This window comes from Bidens hawaiensis, unplaced genomic scaffold (genome assembly GCF_021521415.1).
Source record: "Bidens hawaiensis isolate Kalapana, Puna unplaced genomic scaffold, B.hawaiensis_p1.1 tig00021062_1, whole genome shotgun sequence".
In the NCBI taxonomy this organism is placed as follows: domain Eukaryota; kingdom Viridiplantae; phylum Streptophyta; class Magnoliopsida; order Asterales; family Asteraceae; genus Bidens; species Bidens hawaiensis.
In genome coordinates this window covers 117,514-127,026 of record NW_027493266.1, presented here as the reverse complement: position 1 = coordinate 127,026, position 9,513 = coordinate 117,514, and the positions used below count along the sequence as shown (strand labels likewise).

Genomic DNA, 9,513 nt, shown 5'->3' with positions numbered 1-9,513 from the left:
GTTCATTAACCTTGACTTCGACGGTTTCATCAAATACAGTTTCATATTCTAAATCAGAAGAGGAACATTCACTTTTATTGCAAACATTTATACAACTGTCATCACTTGATGATTCACAAAATACATCCTTTGATCTAGACATTAAACTTCCTATCATTGATTCACACACTTTGTTACAAACATGATTGTTAATTGATTTTGTTAGACCCACACAGGATTCAAAACGTGGTTCTAACTCTCCTTTTGGTTTACAACCCTGATTATCCTTCCCACCACTTACATCACCTGCTACACAAGACATGTTGACGTTAGAATTATCAGATGATGAAATTTGAGCTGTTGATGGAGATGCAGCTGAAACAAATTTCACTGGTTTTGGTAGTTTACCAATACTAGGAGAAGTATTATAGCTAAAATGGGGTAGGCAAGTGTAATTATCATTCATTGGTGGAGGCACCGCTAAATAATCGCAACCTAGTCCCGATTTAACTTTAGTACTTCACTAAGCTCTGATGAGATCATCTAATTATTCAGATGATGCTTCAAATTTTTCAACTTGTTTTTCTTTTTCTCGTTTATCAGAAAGATCAAGTTTCAACTTTTCAATTTCATCTTTTAATTTATTTACAATGTCCTTATAATAGATGACATTGTGCTCTCCTTGAAAGATTTTAAGTTTAAGATTTGCAACATTATCGTGATGTGTTTTAATCTTTTCAACATATATCTTGTCAGCCTTTACATATTCAGCATTTAGTTGACGAAGTTTTGCGTTTTCTTTCAAAACTTCATCCTGAAGATATCTATAATATGTAACTTTATTTATGCAAGCTTAAGAGCAAAGATTTCTTTTTACCTCATCAGATGGTGACGCATCAGGACTTGCAGCAGTAGATGAAGAAGCTTCATTGTTTGTGAGAGCCATGCCAGCCATGTTGAGAGGATTCTACAGCTCTTGAAATTGATCATCCCAATACACACCAACTTGGACCTCCGATTGGGAGACAAGGGCCTTTAAGTTTGAGCTTGAGTTGCCCTTGTGTGGATGACCTCCAATTCTTTGTGATGAGCTGCTTGGTTTCTGCACCTCATGCCTTTTTCCTGCAACCTTGCTGTTCTCTTTCTCTGTCACCTCAGTCACACGAATATCATTTACAGGTTTTGATGGATTCGTGCATTCTTGGGAGAAATGACCCATCTCACCACAATTGTAGCAGCGCAGCTTTGACTTATCGAACCCGATCCTTTTCCTGTATGAATCATTGAAGCTATCCTTCCCGTACGTCTTCATGAAGTTAGTAGCTCTTTGCACCGCCATTGCCATCTGGTACTTGATATCCATCTTTTAAAGATCCTTTTGATTGATATCTCTTAAATTTCCAGCTTCAAACTATGGTGGCAATAGATTTCCTTGCATCAACTCTTCATGACTTGACAGAAAAGCGTGACTATTGCGATGTTGGAGTCATTCAACATGGGTAGTGCTTCACAGAAACTTGAAGGTTTGCTTGGTTGAGGTTTTGAAGATGAGGAAATCCCTTGAGCTTTTAAGGCTTGGGCAACTGCACTGTCGACCGCCTTTTGAAACGAACTTGTATTGGAAGAATCTGATTGATTAGTTGTTGAGATGAATGCTGTTGGTTGTGAAGGTACACTTGGGGAGTACTTGGGAGTGGTCACGGGATACACATTTTGTTGAGCTTTGCTTATGAAAGCAGTTGGCATCGAGGAAGCAGAACTCACTCCAGCTTGATTCAGAGAACTTAGATGATTTTTCATTCTCATCGGCTCATCCATTTCAAATGACTTGATAGTGGATATCAAGTCAGTGTTTGACATCATATTTAGATTGGTAGTTCTCTTGATTGTGAGTATTGGTACTCCAGCTGTATAGCAATGAATTCATCAACTTGTGGTTGACCTAAGCATTTGCAATCTTGACACTTGCAGCCCTAATTCTTACCATCAACTTCTCAAATCTCTTTACCAACTCCAAAATAGCTTCACCTTGACGATGATTAAACATATTGAACTCTTCCTTTAAAAGGGCCTTCTTGTTTTCCCTAATTTCGGCATTGCCCTCAAATTTTTCAACAAGTGCTTTCCACAGACCCTTGGCACTTGTGTGTTCACGAAGAGTTTCAGTGATTTCATTTGAAAGGCAAACAGTCAATATGAGATAGGCTTTCTTATCTTGTGCCAACAGGTCCCTGTCTGCTTGATCATAGTTTTCTGGAGCCTTAAGTTGTTCTCCAGCATCAGTGCGATTCACGGGAACATGAGGACCTTGTTCAAAGCATCTCATCAAATCAGTCTCAGTCAATGAGATATAATTCATAAATCTCCATTTGAAATCTGCAAAGTTATCATCCAAGGTCATATATTTTGGTGGCTTTGTAGGTGTTCCCACTTGGTTTTCCAACAACAAGTACCCCTTCAATAGTTCAGAATCCGTGCTTGTCATGATTTTAGAAGTCTCAAACACTTAGCAAACTTTAAACAGCCTAAAAATTCAACACAGATAAGTTTTTCGCGCGAAACACCTTTTCAAGCGAAGCGAAAAAGTGAAACCAAGCGAAGCGAAAAAGTTCAGCTAAGCGAAACGAAAAAGATTTCTGATGAACAGTAATGCGAAGCGAAAAATTTCTATGTGAAGCGAAATGTGAAAAGTGAAGCGAAGCGAAAAAGTCTATGCGAAGCGAAAAAGTTTCCAAGCGAAGCGAAAAGTTTCAAGCGAAGCGAAATTGTTTCAAGCGAAGCGAAATTGCTCCTATGAGAAGCGAAAAACTCTTAAGCTTCTAGAAGCAATCTTCCTTGGGATCTGTTCCACCTAACCTGTCAGTACTGGGTCAAAGGTTGATACACTGATTTTGATGCCACGAGAAGCGAAAATTTTAACTTGATAATTTTAATACTTTTCAAACAACTTGTAACACCAAAGCTTATCACTTTTAAGCCTAAAACCTTTTAGATCTAGAACTTGAACACTTGCTATCTTCACCAAGAACACTTTCTAAAACTTTTATGAAGATTTTGCCGATTATTTTTGTATTTTTCTTGTTTTTGTGGTGTTTGTGAACTTTTCTTGCAAGAACACTTGTTTTCTTCTTCTCAAGATCATAACCCATGGTTGTGATCCAAAAACCCTCAACTAGTGAGCCGAAGCTCTAATACCAACTGTAGATCCCTAGCGGGTGGATCTAACAACGTCTTTGGATCAACCTAACTTAGTGCTAGCGGAAATCACACTAAGCAACCAAGAGGTCTCGGATCTAGAGATTATTTTCGGTTGAGAGTAGAAAGAGAGAGAGAGCCGAGAGAAGGAAAGAAAGTGTGTAATGAGTTTTTGGCAAAAGGTTATTTCTCTCATGGCATGCTCCCTATTTATAGGGAGGCATGCATGAGAAGCATGATTTATATTCACAATGGCCCAATGGGCTTCTTTACAATGGACCGTGACCCAATACATACAAAATGACCAATTGTCCCCAAATACATAACCGAACCAATACAAAAGACTAAAACATACAAAACGGGACCTAACAATATATATATATATAATCAACTTATTTAAACCAAAATCCAACTCTCTTTCTTGGTTTTGACGAAGTTTATTAAAGTCGAGCATATTGCTTTGTTTCGTTTTTAACTTACAAGATCCAGTGGTTTATTATTGTTTCATAAAAAACAAGAATAGGATGAAGATGAATGAAAAAGATTAACTTTAAACATATAACATACATTATTTGGTCTAGAATGGATCTTGAACAACTTGAAATTCCTAGATGAATTCTTCTTAGGTGGATAGAAATCTACTTGTCAACCCTAGATCTAAGATGGAAGAATTGTTTGTGCACAGATGGGTGAAGTGTACGTGTGCCTGATGATGGAGGTGATGAAATGAGGATAATTAGGGTTTTAGGAAAGGTTTAGTTATTTAAATTATCTAGGCCCATAGGCTTTAAGCCCATAATCATTTCTTGGATCCATAACCACCCTATGCTTATCCTTTCATACTATTATTATTTAATCGAATTAGATAACAACACACGACATTTAATTAAATAATAACTTATTTCATTTTATTTAATAATTCTCAAACGTGGTCGTTACATAAAACCTTGTCACCTTAGGAGTCTCTTTGACTATCTTTTTCAATGCGATGTATAGGAAGAATGAGTTTTTTTAATGAAGATTAAGGTTAAATCCTCACAAACAACATTTTAGAGGGAATATGGATGACTCAACGAAGGAAGACAAAAATCAGCTCGATCCTGAGATCAGTTCGATCTTGAGGGCGCCCGTTTTTTTACCACAAGTGATGTTCAGGTGGGTGAGTTTTCCTCCGAACTGGAGACAACTTGGAGGCGCTTAAAGGCTCCGTACGACTAGGTTGGGCCATATGATGGTGGCATTTTGCCATTAGGTCACTCCGTAGGAAGTACCTAGGCGTGCAATTCTCCATTTGTTGAAAAGTCTATATAGAATTAACTATTTGAATATAAGTAGGTTTTTACATGTATTCTAAAACTAATAATATTTAAGTTATTGACAATTAGTTTAAGTGTTTAAATACAATAAATCTGATTTTGTTCAACTAATCATTCATAGTATTACATGTGCGCCGAACAAACTAATCTGGATTTACATAATCTCCAGAAGTCATAATTTTACAGACGTACTTCATTAATTTTATATCTTATTTTACTATAATAATCACACAACCCTAATAATTTATGTTTAATCCATTTTCAAACAACAAAAGTCTTCCCAATTAGAGGTGGTCAAAAAAACCGGTCCTCGAACCGGTTTGCCGGTTTAAACCGGAAACCGGTTTTTAAGAAAACCGGTTTTTTGTAAACCGGTTTGACCGGTTTACAAACCGGCGGTTTATATATCGGTTACACAATTTGGAGCCAAAACCGGTTTTATAACCGGTTATAAAAAAAACCGGTTTTTTTTAATAACCGGTTATTAAAAAACCGGTTTTTTTAATAACCGGTTATTAAAAAAAACCGGTTAACCGGTTTTTTTATAAACCGGTTTTTGACCGTTATAAAAAAAACCGGTTAACCGGTTAAAAACCGGTTTTTTTCCCGTTGAGTAACGGCCATATAGCCGTTTTTTTTATTTTTTGACCGTTTTTTTTCCCCATTTTACCCCCCACAAACATCTATATATAGCTTAGGTTGGGTATTGGTTAGATCACACTCGATTATACAACTCCAAATGCTCTAAACGTTTATTACATACGCGATTATTTTGTTATCTCACGCTCAATTATACCACATTACCACTCCATACGCTCTTATTTCGTAGTCGATTATCATGGCCTCCCAAAGTGCTGCTTCATCCGTCAACATGGGTGCCTCGAACACGGGAGAAACGGTCGTTCGGGTCATCCCCACGAAACGAAACCAAGATGTTTGGCAACATTTCGACCTATGCGAAATGTCTAACGGTAGCCAAAAAGCTCGATGCAAACATTGTTTGAAGTTTTATGGCAAAGATGCAAACTCCTCTTTAAAAGCGCATGTACAAAGGCCCTTTTGCAAGGCCTTGAAGGACGAATCGGGAAGTAGTTCGCAGCCGGAGATGACGAATCAAGGAACGGTGTTTACGTACGACCTTGAAGCGGTACGTCAACAGTTTTCAAACTTTGTGATTCAAAATACACTTCCTTTCAACCACTTCGACAACCCTCAATTCACGGAGATGATGCAAAAGTATGTTCAACCACGCTACTAACACGTAAGTCGTTCGACCCTTAGAAGAGATTGTCTTAAAGCTTGGAAAAACGCTAAATCCGAACTAATTTCATACTTTTCAAACTTACAAACTGATGTAAACTTAACAACGGATGTGTGGTCGGTACCTAATGGTTCGCCCGACTCATACATTTGTGTGACGGCTCATTGGGTTGACCCCGAGTCGTGGCAAATGATGAAACGAACCGTTGCGTTTCAATTGTTTGATTACCCGCACACGGGTAGAAATATTTTTAAACTCTTGGATAAAGTCATTCGACAATACAAGATTGAACATAAAATCTTTTCAATTTCGTTTGATAACGCGTCCAACAATACGGCCGCGGTTGGCCATTTAAAATTAAAGTATAAACCTATTTGTGATGGAGCGTTTTTTCATAGCCGATGCATTGCACATATTATCAACTTGGCCGTGCAAGATGGGTTAAACGTGATCGAAACGCAAAGAAACAATTTTAAAAGAATGTTACGAGATGTTTTTAGCAACAATAAAACGTTTTCAAGATACAAAAAATTTTGTGATGAAGCTAATTGTCAATGGTTAGGGCCCAATTGGGATTGTCCAACAAGATGGAACTCGACTTGTGATATGTTTGAGAAAGCCATCCAACAAAAAGAATCACTAATTGCGTTTCATCAAATAATGTCAAGTAGGGGTAAATGTGCACCGTACGATCCTAGAAACTGGTTATTGATTGAGATCGTTACGGAGGTCCTTCAAATTTTTAAATCTTGCACAACTAGTTTATCCGGGGTTTACTATCCAACAAGCCCCATTGCTTTACCAAAAATTGCTGTCATGTGCACAAAGTTGAGTGAACTTCATTGTAGGGGTGCACCTTATTTTGATATGGGTGTAAAAATGAAAGAAAAATTTAGAAAATATTTTCAACAACTACCCGCTGTTTTGACATGTGCTGCTGCGTTAAACCCTTGCATAAATGTTGGTGGTGTTGACGCTTTAATAGAAAAAATTTGTGATGAGCTAGAGTTAAACGACGATCAAAACCCCTATTATAACCAAACTTTAAAGAATGCTTTCAACACCACCTTGTCTAACATGTATGATGTTTACCTTACAAAATACGGGTCGACTTCCCAAATTCATGACTCGTTAAGAGCTGTTGCCCAATCCCAATCCCAAACCGACCTTGAAATGGGGATGTACTACATGATTTGGGAAGACGCCGGTAAACGTCAAAAGGTAAACACCCCAAGTAGTGAACTTGGAAGGTATGGTGGTACCAACTTTGTGAAACACATGACTCCAGATGAATTTAGAAGTCTTGATTTGCGGGCTTGGTGGAGAGGTAAGGAGGATGAGTTTCCGATCCTCGCCGCCATGGCCAAAGATTTACTAACGGTCCAAGCTTCCACGGTAGCTTCGGAGTATGCTTTTTCTGTTTCTGGCAGGGTTATATCGATTAGGAGGACTCAACTCACTCCACCAGCTGTAGAGATGTCTATTTGCTACAAGGATTACTTGGACTCTTTAGATAGGGCACAACATCAACGCTCACTCGAGGGGGAAATGGACTATGAGGCGGGCTTGTATGAAGACGAGGTCAATCAAGGACACACTCAACCAAGGACCGATGAAGAAGCCGCGTACGACGATTACCTAAGGAATAGCTCGGGGTCGGGTAGCGAGGAAAATAATGAGTAAGAAACAGCAAGTTGTTAATGTAATCGTGTCTAAGCATTCTTTAATGTTTGTATTTTTGAGTTACGAATATGCGATAACGATTTAATGTTTGTATTTTTAATGTAAAAGCTATAAATGAAAGTTATGTGTTTTTAATCTTCCAAGCAAAGAACCCTAACAACGAAAGCAAAGAATGGAGTCAGTCCGTTTTGCCTTGTAGTTACCGGTTTGCCTTGTAGTTACCGGTTTGTTTATACTGTGAAAAAATAATGGTTATTTAAAAAAAAAAAAAAAAAACCGGTTAACCGGTTAGACCGGTTATTAAAAAACCGGTTAATAAAAAAACCGGTTTATTAACCGGTTCTAACCGGTTCCTAAACCGGTCCTAACCGGTTTGACCGGTTATGGTTTTCATACACAAAAACCGGTTATTAACCGGTCCGGTTATTAACCGAACCGGTTTTTTTCCTGGACGAAAAAAACCGGTCCGGTTAATAACCGAACCGGTTTTTTAAAAAAAACCGATTTGTGCACCTCTATTCCCAATTGTTAGGTGGGACTGCTCACCATCTTTTGTCACTACTTTCAACTTTTGAGTCTGTCAGTCAGAGCCACAAGCCCTTTAAAAATGAAGAAAACAACGACAACCTTTTCACAATATTTCCATCTTTGATTAACCATTGTTTCTGAAGATGAGGTCAATCATGTCTGCCAAAAACCCTCAAGAATCTTCTTTTTCATTCTCAAGAAGATACTTCAAATGGAAGAACAAAGATGAAGGTGAAGGTGAAGATGAAACCCGCCATTTCCGATCATCATCACTCGGTTGCGCTGTTACCGAAGCTGACGACATGAATCTTGACCGCCATCTTAGCCTCCCGGTGCCCCAAACGGCACCCAGGAGAAAGAAACATACATTCATGTCTGTTTCTAAGCTCCGGTCGGAGAGCCGATACAATTCTAAACCTGGTTTAGGCAAAACAACCAGAATAGTGGGTACCCTTTTCGGGTACCAAAGTGGCCATGTCCATGTTGGGTTCCAAGAGGAACCCAACATGACGCCGGCTTTTCTGGTTGAGCTAGCCACCCTTACTAGCTTCTTGGTTCGAGAAATGGCATCAGGGTTGGTTCGGATTGCCTTGGAATGCGATAAAAAGATTGGGAAGAAGGGTTTCAAGCTGCTGGATGAGCCTCTATGGAGGACATACTGTAATGGCAAGAAATGTGGCTATGCAATGAGGCGTGATTGTGGGCCGGATGAATGGAAAGTGTTCAATTCTGTTGGACCGATTACCATGGGCGCCGGAGTGTTGCCAGAGGACGGTGGTGGTGGTGGTGGTGGTGGTGAAGGGGAGTTGATGTATATGAGAGCAAGCTTTGAGAGGATTAGGGGGTCAAAAGATTCTGAGGCATATTACATGATGAATCCAGAAAACAATGGAGGTCCAGAACTTAGTATTTATCTTATTCGTGTTTAAGATTTTGGTCTTTGAGTTTCAGTTAATGTAAGTCTTGGGCTTTCCAATATATCATCAAGATTTGGTTCTTGATCATGTGTACGTTTCCCATATAAGTTATAGTACCAATATTCTCAAGTTAACCCTATGTTACTTTACGTTATATTAGTGTATTGTATTTGAGGACCTAAGTGAAAAGTAGAAGTAAATTTTAATAATATAACTCATTAACCGATAATAGTTTATACGATCGACTTGACTAATGAGAGTTCTATCTTTCATTTCGGCCAATCCAACAAAGACGTAACTTGACCACCTCTATTTAAACAATCAAGTGATTTTTATTCTCATAAAAATTGTTAAAAGTGTTGAACAGATTTACAAAAAAGTTGATATGAGACTAGTTACTTCTACTTTATAGTCATATTCTTGAAAATGAAAGCGAAAGTTAAAAATGCCAATGCTTGAGCAACCTACAACCGTGATTATTATCAATGACTAGTGGTCTAGGTATCGTGTTTGCCTTCAAGTTCCATCAAAGAGATGACATGTTAAATGTCAAGTTAAAAAGATTTTAGGTGTAAAACATTTGATGTTTTAAATAAAAGTTACTAAAATCCGGTAACCCTTGATAATTAAATTG

At 38.2% G+C, this 9,513-nt stretch overlaps 1 pseudogene; it reads left to right on the top strand.

Moving 5' to 3' along the window:
* The first annotated feature begins 8,105 nt into the window (after positions 1 to 8,105).
* On the top strand, positions 8,106 to 8,891 carry LOC143562751 (protein MIZU-KUSSEI 1 pseudogene; annotated as a pseudogene).
* The last annotated feature ends 622 nt before the right edge of the window (positions 8,892 to 9,513 follow it).